A 10714-nucleotide genomic window follows, 5' to 3' on the forward strand; every position below is an offset into this window, starting at 1 on the left:
ACACGTCAGCTTGGAACATGTACATTGCAATAATTTGAATGATGGGAGTGTGTAGGCAAAACAATATAATCCCTAAAGATAGACATTTTGGGACAGGTAGAATGCAGCTTGGAACATGTACAATGCAATAATTTAAATGATGGAAGTCTGTAGGCAAAACAATATTATCCCCTAAAGATAGACATTTCGGAACAGGTAGAATGCAGCTTGGAACATGTACAATGCAATAATTTGGATGATGGGAGTGTGTAGGCAAAACAATATTATCCCCTAAAGATAGACATTTTGGAACAGGTAGAATGCAGCTTGGAACATGTACAATGCAATAAATTGAATGATGGGAGTGTGTAGGCAAAACAATATTATCCCCCAAAGATAGAAATTTTGGAACACGTAGAATGCAGCTTGGAACATGCACAATGCAATAATTTGGATGATGGGAGTGTGTAGGCAAAACAATACAATTACCCAAAGATAGAAATTTTGGAACACATAGAATGCAGCTTGGAACATGTACAATGCAATAACTTGATTGATGCAAACAATGCACTCATAACAAAGATATAAATTTGGGAACACGCAAAATGCAGTTTGGAACAGGTTAGATCGATGTAATAACTTATATTGATGCAAGTATTTCATTTCATTTCATTTCATTTCTTTATTGTGTCCATATAGGATAATTGTTTATATGTACATGAACAATCTTGCTTCAACATATAAACATAGGAACAACATATAATTGACATTCATATGGCCCTGTTTTAATATACATTTGATATAATATACATGGTCATTGTGAATATACATTTAAATACTCTTTCTTCTTCTTCATCTTCTTCTTCTTCTCTCTTTCTTCTTACATACTGTACACACCCTCCATTTTTTTTTTTTTTTTTTAATGAAGTCACAACAGCACAATACAAATATAGAAATGCACTAACATAATTGATGCAAGTATAGATGCAATTAATGTATTCAAAACACTACAAGTGTAGTGAAATACATTCTCTCGCTTGAAGGTGTAGTGCAGATGTGCTGTAATAGCCTAGATAGGCATGCACAGCGTGTACAGACAGTACACACGCCGTGTCGGCAAAAGCGTAATGCATATTCATTAGGGGGCGTCGACATTTCCTTAAAGTAGTGACGTGCGCAAACCTCTACATGTTCCAAACGATTGCCTACCGTAAGAGAGGGCACAAGGTACAAACAAATACGTGTGTGGGACTAAGAACGGGCTGGACATTTTGTGTTACTGAAATGTGCTTAGAATTCAAGTAATTCATCTATTAAATGACTATAACAAACAATAAACAAGACAAAGGTACATGTAAGGACAAGAATCAGTACTTATCAATATAACAGATATTTTGCATGAAATAGACTCTACCATCAGGAAAGCCATCTAAATTTGTCACAAATTAGCGACAAACACACCAAATTCAGCGCTGCAATGACGTACAAAACGGCGTAGAATTCAACTTTTCATCCACCAAATGAATTCAAACACTTGCATTATACAATCTTCAATAGTCTACCTGTATCACCGTTATCGCAAATAATAAAATCACAATCTATATCTAAGGCTAATATATGAAGACTAACAATATGGTAGGGTATTCTGCAATTAAGCCTCATCAATTGTCACTAAAGTACTGATTTTGAGTGAAATCAGTTGAGTTTTGTACAGTCAGTGGTGTTTGAAATGTTGAGAATCAAAAGCAGGTTTTACTACACAGCCAGGATAATGATGCTCCTATGTGTGAGATGTACTGTATGCAATGCCAATGCACGCACAACGCATACACTGTTGTTATAGTGTTACTGTGTTATAGCGCATGTAACTTGCCGAATTTGGCACACGACATTTCACATTTCGACACAAAAAATGTACACTTCGGATATTCAGAATACAATGAAACTTCGTCAAACATAAGATGAAATGTTAAATAAATATCCTACATACCTTTCAGCTTGACCTGAAGCTCCGATTTGTGATGGGAAAGCTGTAAACTAGATCCTCGACTGCAAGGCAAACGTACTGTCGGCAAATTTCGAAAAAGACATGGAAGATCAGGTGATCATCGCTATACGACGTTGGACGAAATAACCCCCGATAACCAATGAAAATCCTGCATTTTTGGAGGGGATTCCCCCGACAGCTTTCTGTGTAGCTAGCTGGCTGCGCTGGCGCGCACGCCAAGTATACCTCTTCTTCTGTTTCTTTTTCTTCTTCTCAGTGCTTCCTTGAAGTTCCTTCCGCGTCATATCCGAAGAATCCCGTTCACGGTCAATACAAATGTCAAGTCGCTTAAATCTTTGGCTGATATTTTTTATTCTGCTATTGTGCGGAATGACCGAACATTTTCAGAATACAGAGCTGATAAAGTTAAACAGTAAGGTCCAGACTTCTTCCTCCGGCAGGTGACCTACAACCAGAAAGCTGAAAATCTCATATATTATAATTTGTTATCATGCGCAGCTAAGAATACAAAATGTCGGTCAAAGATTTAGGCGCCTTGACATTTTGAATAGGCACCTTATTTTTGATTGCTTTAACGGGATATATGAAGCTATTGTGCGGAATGACCGAACATTTTCAGAATACAGAGCCGATATTAAAGTTAAACAGTAAGGTCCAGACATCTTACTTCGGCAAGTGACCTAGTACCACCAGAAAGCCGGAACTTCTGGCATCTTCTATTACTATGTTATCAACTAAGCTAGAATAACAAATGTATAGTGCACGGATGTATTGCCAGTGTGCCGATAATTCCAATATTTTTAGAATATAGAGTTTTTACTCATTTCATTGATAATATTATTTTGAAATAGACGACAAAAATATAATAATTTGGCTAGAGTTCCCCCACTAAAATTGAGAAAAAAAATATAGAGATATGTTTCAGAGTGATATACCTATAACTGAATGATAATATAATATATAAAACATGGGAAACTAGGGTTAGGGTTAGACAATGAGAGATAGAAAGAAAGTGTAATAATAAGACAATACAAGATAGCATGACAACGTACTGCAGACAAATAATATTCTTTGTTGTAAGGGCAGACAGCCAGTGGAACGGCTGTGGATCATCGATACAGTTTTTTATTTTAAAAAATGTGAGAATCACGTTTTCTTGCTTTCGTATGCTTGTTTGTATTAATTCCAATAATACTCTCTCTCTTTATAGTCCCTTGCTTTGTCTCTCTCTCTCTTTATCTCCCCCCCCCCCTCTCTCTTGGGTTTTTTCCTCCTTTCTCCCGTCTAATTACACCACGTCTTTAAATCTCTCTTTCTCACACTATCCAATCCAATTTTCTCGTTTTCTGTGACAAGCGCTCTAGCTGCCCTCTTTCTTTTTTTCTTTCTTCATATTGCTCACCTCTTATTCGACGTATTCCAGTTTATGTGAATAAAGCTCTGAGGCGATAATTCGAAATGTAAATGGCTATCATAATTCTTTTATTCAATTACTTGCGAAATATCCCCCTCTGCTCTCTCTCAACAACAAGATGATTTTGAATCCCATGAGTTCAATCAGTTATGGATCGAACTTTGTCTTATAAACACATGAACCAAGACATTTTCTTACTGTGGCAGATCAAAATGTTTCTTAATATTTGTTGCTGAGACAGCAACTATTTAACATAGGAGAATGTGACAGGTCAAAATGTTTCTTAATCACCTATTTGTTGAGGAGGTCCCTGAATGAAGGATCCATGTCTCTGAATAAGGAGATCCCTTTAAAGGTACTATGTCCCTTTTGCAGGCCCAAAAAATGAAAAAGTTAAATTCCAACTGCATTTGAAAGATAATACTAATTTAGAACTTCCCTAAAAAAGGTGGGGCTTGAAAATGTCTTCAAGTGGGAAAATAACGACTATTAGTTGTCAAATCGACTTTAGGGCTATAGAGCCCAAAAGTAATAGTCTTGATTTTCAGACAATTGTACCGAATGGTCACACGTTTTATGCTGCGCAAAGATTCAATCAGTTTAATCTTGGCCATCACAAGAAGTGGGTTATTGATGTAGACAAATGCTCATGTACCCTTTAGAACTCTTTTCATGTATGTTATTACCAAAGAAGAAAAAAAGCCAGTCAGTCACTCAATGGTGTCTGACAGTGAAGTCTAGCAAGTAAACGGGTTTCCTTGCATAATTTGAATATTAGGACACTGCTAACGTTTAAATTTCACAGATAGGACATACATGACATATTCATAATTCCTGCAAATTTCTACAGAATTTGAAGTTGGCTGCAAAAGGGACATAGTACCTTTAAGTGTACTTCTGAGGTGGTCTCTAAGAGAGGGTATGGGGTAATTTGTAGAGAAGAATGGTGTCCCTAAAAGGGGAAGTTCACTTTGACCTTAGGTCAGAGAGGGTATGGGGTGATTTGGAGAGAAGAATAGATTTTTTGCCACATCATAGGGGAAGTGCACTTTGACCTTGGGTCAGAGAGGGTATAGGGTAATGAGAGAAAGGATATTTTGCCACATCACAGGTTGAGAGGGATGAGCATAGACCATGTATCCACTCAGGACTTAGGAGGTTGGATTTGACAGAGAAGCTAACTCTGAGTAGAACTTCATACTTAATAGTATTTCTGCAGCATCTATGAGGTCTTACTTCATCATTTGGTTGGAGATGGCAGTTAGTTGGAGATGGTGCACTATCTACATGTAGTTGGTCTAATTCTAGTCTCGGTGTCTCGTTAGGAGTCTCTCCTTGAGAGCTCAAGAGGGGGTTGATCCATCCTCAAAATAAATACCACATAAAACTCTAAATGACTTTGTCGTGTGTCATATGTGCCTGCTGTTACATTACCATTGTGTATTCCTCTGAAATTGCATATATTTAGGATCATGTACACACAGACAATTAACACGATAAAAAAACTCTGATATACAGTCAGCATGGGTAAAAGTCGAAGGGATTACATTTCCTTCAATTTAAAATGTCCTAGGCTTATGAGACAAAAAAAAACGACTAGTAATATGTTATGTCTTGAAATGTCCGCACTTCTGGGAAATCTCATTGAGTGTTGTTTAAAAAAAGACATTTCATGTTACCAATAGATATCTTGGGTCACGGTTGGTTCAATCAATTATTGATATCTCAACGATGAAACTTACTATGACCTGTCTAGATGAAACTCTTTTCATAGTGCTGATTAATCTGACAAAATAAAATGAGAAATTGATGAATAATAACAATGTAATTTGATGAGCCATTGTCCTGCCGGACAAATAACGCAAACGTAAATGTTGTCCTCTTGGAGCTGACAATCGATTACTTATTAGAACAGCTAGCTGCACACACACACAAATATTTTACAAAATATAACAAAACATCTTAACTCAACAAACATAAAATACATATAACCCTGGATGTATTAGGTGTACAACATAGCAAAGATTAAAGTTGCTTATCACATGATGAAACAAAAATTTTGATCAAATGATGTGCATTTAATATATTCTGTAATACTTACTGGTTAGATAAATGGATGGAATTGTTGTCTCTACAGTTACTGATGAGATAGTTACAAGCATTGTTTATTTTTTAAACAAATTCCATATTTCACTAGTCCTACTGTTGAACTCGTCACATGTATTTTTTGTTTACACTTTATTCACATACAAAAATAAACGCTTTCATATATATTTACACAAATAAATTCAGATATAAAAAAAAGGTTTGTAGAAAGACGTGAATGAATGCAATGTGACTCCCTAGCTGAGAACATTATAGTATTTATACATGTATATAAATATATTTACATAGTCAATACATACCGGATATCAATAACACGTTACAGCAGTCCTGCAAATCCATGAACATTGGAAATACCGGTATAACAAAAAGAGGAATTCACAGGCTCTCAGATGATTCCAGATTTTATCAAGGCAAGAACAACAATATTTTAAATAGAGTTCAAAAAGTTAATACAACGTAACACACATTGCAAGATTCCACTTCTCTTTCCCCTATTTAGGTCAGTGTACTGCACACAAACTGGCAACTCATTACAACTCAGATAATAATGGAAAGGATCATTACAATATAGAAATAAATGGAAAGAAAAATTTATAATAGAGAATAAATTGACATGATGTAATGGTAAAAACACTGTACAAAAGCGATGAATGTTGAAATAAAACCTAAACTTTTTACATGATAATAAGATACATGTATCACATCAGTCCAAGTCCTATTCTAATCTACTGACCAAAGAAAGAACATAAACATAACGTACATTGCATTGTTGTGATGAGAAATAGACAAACATTGTATTAATGATACTTAAAACAAGAATATTATTACAACGAGATCAAAATGACTAATTCTTCTTTCTTAGTACATAAATGATTTTGACATGGAGGGCACAAATCTGACCATGGCGAGTTGAATGCAAGAATATTAAAACAAGATAAGGTAGCCTCTCACTTTCTACAGCAATGAACTTTGCATTTATGTCACATAATTGTATTGAATTATAATTATGCAAGGTCTGATCACAATCAATAAAATAATGTTGCATGCAAGGCCCAAATTAATTTTTTGTCCACGGGGGCTCTTCCAAAAAAAATGAGCTCCCGTGAGCCTTTTCACAAGGGCTCTTCTAGTACTCACAGGGGCTCTTTTTAAATACAAATTTCCATTAGATTTTTACCAATGGTACTCCTAAATTTCATTGGTTTAAAGTTTGAAAGTTGAAACTCAATATCGTGTGAAAGTATCACAGAAAAGATAATCATCTATATTTTATAATTCCACGGGGGTGATTGTTAATTTTGCAATCGCCCCCATGAGCAATCTGACGGAGGCGATTATGTAGCTCATGGGGGCAGATCGCCGTTGCCCCGTGTATTTTGAGCCTTGCATGCAGTTCACAAACTAGACTAGATTATATGAAAGAGAGGGTCATGATTAGTTGGATATATCCGTTCTGGGAAATGATATGATCGCAAAATACTTAAGGGTGATACAAATAATAATAATAATAGCACAACCTGTATGGTTCATATGGTTATATGTTTTGAATGAATATGTAAGAGTACACTCAGTAGACAAACTGTTATTCTGTCACAGTTTAACCATATACATACTCCGCAAAATGAAATCTTAGTATATAACATTTTTTTCAAGTCAAATTTAGTATTATGTTCATGAAGAAGAAAGACTCTCAGGCTTGCAACCACGGTACAACACTTCAATTATGTATTGACAATACAGGTGTAAATGACATGTAGTTCAAGATATGGGAACAGGTGTTCAATGCATAATTCCAACACAAATCCCACATGTATGGCTGCTCTATTTACATTTGACTGAGCAGGAAAAATAAAGAATTTGATTTTGAAAAAAGATGGTATACAAATTAGGCTATATTTACACATACACATGTAAATATATGCATAAATATTTTATCATGTTTATGAACATCTTATTTAAACAAGGGAAATGCTCTTGGCAGTCTCGCCTGCATTATGCGATATGATAAAAACTTGAGTTTGGGACATTATTTATAGGCAGGGTGGCCCATTAGCAAGCCCCACCCCACCCCCCCCCCCCCCCCCCAAAAAAAAAAAAAAAATTCTCTGAATATAATCAGCATTTTGAAGTGAATATTGACTAAGAATCATCAGAAGGCTTATCTACTATTATTACCTATACAAGGCATTTTAGCTGCTAAATAAAAAGTCGTATTTTGCACGCTGCTCCGAATATGAAACCGGAGCGGTGAATATTTGCCATATTGCCCTCCTCCGGGTTTGCCCTGTAGACCACTGTACTAAATCAGAGGGCAATATTATAGTATTAATGGCTGCTTTGAGAGAAATAGTTGTTTTATTACGCTCAAGGGAAGGTTAGAATTGTGCTATTCCCCGAGGCTTGCCGAGGGGAATAGCCCAATTCTAACCTTCCCGAGAGCGTATGAAAACAACTATTTCTCGAATATTAAAGCAGTCATTAATACTTTTATATGCCGAAAAAAAATAGACTAAAAAATGAAAAATTAAAAATATTTATCAATTTTGTCGAAGACGGGATCCGAACTCTTGCGTACAACAAGAGGTGTACCGACAACCAACGCTTAGACTACTCGGCTATGGCCCGCCGTTAACATGCTTGGCAGTTTTCTCCAATATATACATTAAAATGGATTGAAACCGACTTCGCGTGTGATGAATGCTTCGCAAAAGCTCCATATACGGACTCTTCTTTTACTTTTGCAATGCATATTGGCACGAACTTAGATCAAGATCTATCGGCAGATGTTGTTTTTAATACTAGCAGTCATTAATACTTTTATATGCCGAAAAAAATAGACTAAAAAATGAAAAATTAAAAATATTTATCATTTTTGTCGAAGACGGGATTCGAACTCTTGCGTACAACAAAAGGTGTACCGAAAACCAACGCTTAGACCACTCGGCTATGGCCCGCCGTTAACAAGCTTGGCAGTTTTCTCCAATGTATACATTAAAATGGATTGAAACGGCTTCGCGTGTGATGAATGCTTCGCAAAAGCTCCATATACGGACTCTTCTTTTACTTTTGCAATGCATATTGGCACGAACTTAGATCAAGATCTATCGGCAGATGTTGTTTTTTTGTTTTTGGAAGTTTATTTTCGTCTTCATGTCAACAATGCAAGATAAAATTGTCGGTAAGATCGATCGAGATTCAATTGTATTGAAATTACCGACCAATCCTTCGCACACATACGGCATCCTCCATCGCTCAAACCATTTTTTAACATGTAAACCTATGGGGTAACCATGGACGCTGACCAACTTTTTTTAATAACCATGGTTATTAAAAATATTGAAATGTTTTATGCATGGTTACCGAGAATTTTACAGGAACAGTTGAAGTTTATGAATGCAATTCGACCAATCAGATGGCTGGATTTCTTAAGTGAGGTATATAATGAGCCATATTCCACTCTGTCTTCATGTCAGTGCGCTTTACGCGCAGTATTGTGTAGGCGTTAAAATGTACGCGCGATAACAATCATTGTTACATCACAATTACACACAGTAACAATCATTGTTACGTCACAATTACATACCTGCCTGAATAACCTGAAATCAGATGGACCGGCAAACAGACGGGAGTAAAAATCAAGATTGATACCAAAGTTGTATAGGCCCCTATCAATAAATTAAAAATGCCTTGTTTAGGTAATAATAATTATATTGACAGAACTTCTTTCGGGGTACATCAGAAATATTGACCGCGCTAAGACCATATTGCCCTTGTCTTCGACTCGGGGCAATATGATCTTAGCTTGGTCAATATATCTGATATACCCCTCAAGCCCAGTCAATATAATATAATTATTTGTACCAAGATTGATAACTTTCATGAAATATGAACAAATAACAAAAAATTATTTGTTAATTTTCATATTAAGTCGTGAAAGACATAATCCAATTCTACTGACCTAAAATGACCTTTGACCTTGACTTTGTGACCTGGAATTTGTGTCAGATGATTTGTGATACTTGATAACCCTTGGGTACAAGTTTCATGGAATTTGAACAAACACTTTTGAAATTACGCTAAAAAAAAATCAAAATCTTGAATTGAATTGAATTGGTTTGGTTTATTGAAAAATCACATCAAACAAGCAGCTCGCAGGCTGAAAATGTTCAATTTACAAACAAGTTAAAAATATAGAGAGATATAAACATATACAAAACTAAAATACATATTGTAAGTCATTGTAAGATGAAATCGAAATTGCAAAACAAAGTTATACAGTAATGTAATAATATACTTTCATGTTAAAGAACCAAGACGGTGGGAAGGAGAGAATGTAGAAGAAAAAGGGAAGTTGTTTGAGCGAAATAGTTGAGAAATTATTTAACAATGGCTAAACAAACATTTCTATTACAAAAAATGAAATTAAGCATTAAAAAAAAAAAAAACCTATTGAATGGGATGAAATTAAACCGTAAAAGTCAAAATGACAGTCTCTATTCCGTTTTCCCCTTTAATATAAATGTAATGACAGCATTCATCTTAATCGAGAAAGTTGTTCAAATAAAATTAAAATGAGTATTTACATAACAATATAGTGTAATTTCGAATTAGATATTGCACATTACTTTGGAAAAAGAGACCCAAGTCAAATAATTGGCAAGGGCATGAATTTGTATTAAAACAAATATATAAAGGAAGGGAACACTAATGACCTAATGAAACAACGGATTAAAATATGTTTACAGTTTTAGGCAGTCTGAGAGTAAATTGGATAAAAGTGTATATTGCAAACGTATTATTATACAGGTTTGTTTAAAACCAAATATCTATTATTATGCATGAGAATAAGAAAGTTATTTGTCTAAAAAATATAGTAAAGAGTGTATTCAACAATTGCCATTGTTAATTGTAATGACATCATTCATCTGAAACAAGAAAAAAAATGATATTTGAATAACAATATTACATAATTTCGTATAAGATATTGCACATTATATTAGAAATAAAAAGCACAACATTAATATTTAGCAAGGGCATACAATTGAAGTTTTTTTTTAAAAAGGAACACTTATGAATTAATAAAATAATGAAACGATTTATAGATTCGCGTTAAGCAGTCTTATTGCAGAGGGCATTGTTGACGAGCGATACCGAGCAGTCCTACACATGGGGGTATCCAAGTGGTGAGAGTAACGTAGACGCCGGGA

This window comes from Strongylocentrotus purpuratus, unplaced genomic scaffold, assembly GCF_000002235.5.
Source record: "Strongylocentrotus purpuratus isolate Spur 01 unplaced genomic scaffold, Spur_5.0 spur5_scaffold_2, whole genome shotgun sequence".
Taxonomy (NCBI): Eukaryota; Metazoa; Echinodermata; class Echinoidea; order Camarodonta; family Strongylocentrotidae; genus Strongylocentrotus; species Strongylocentrotus purpuratus.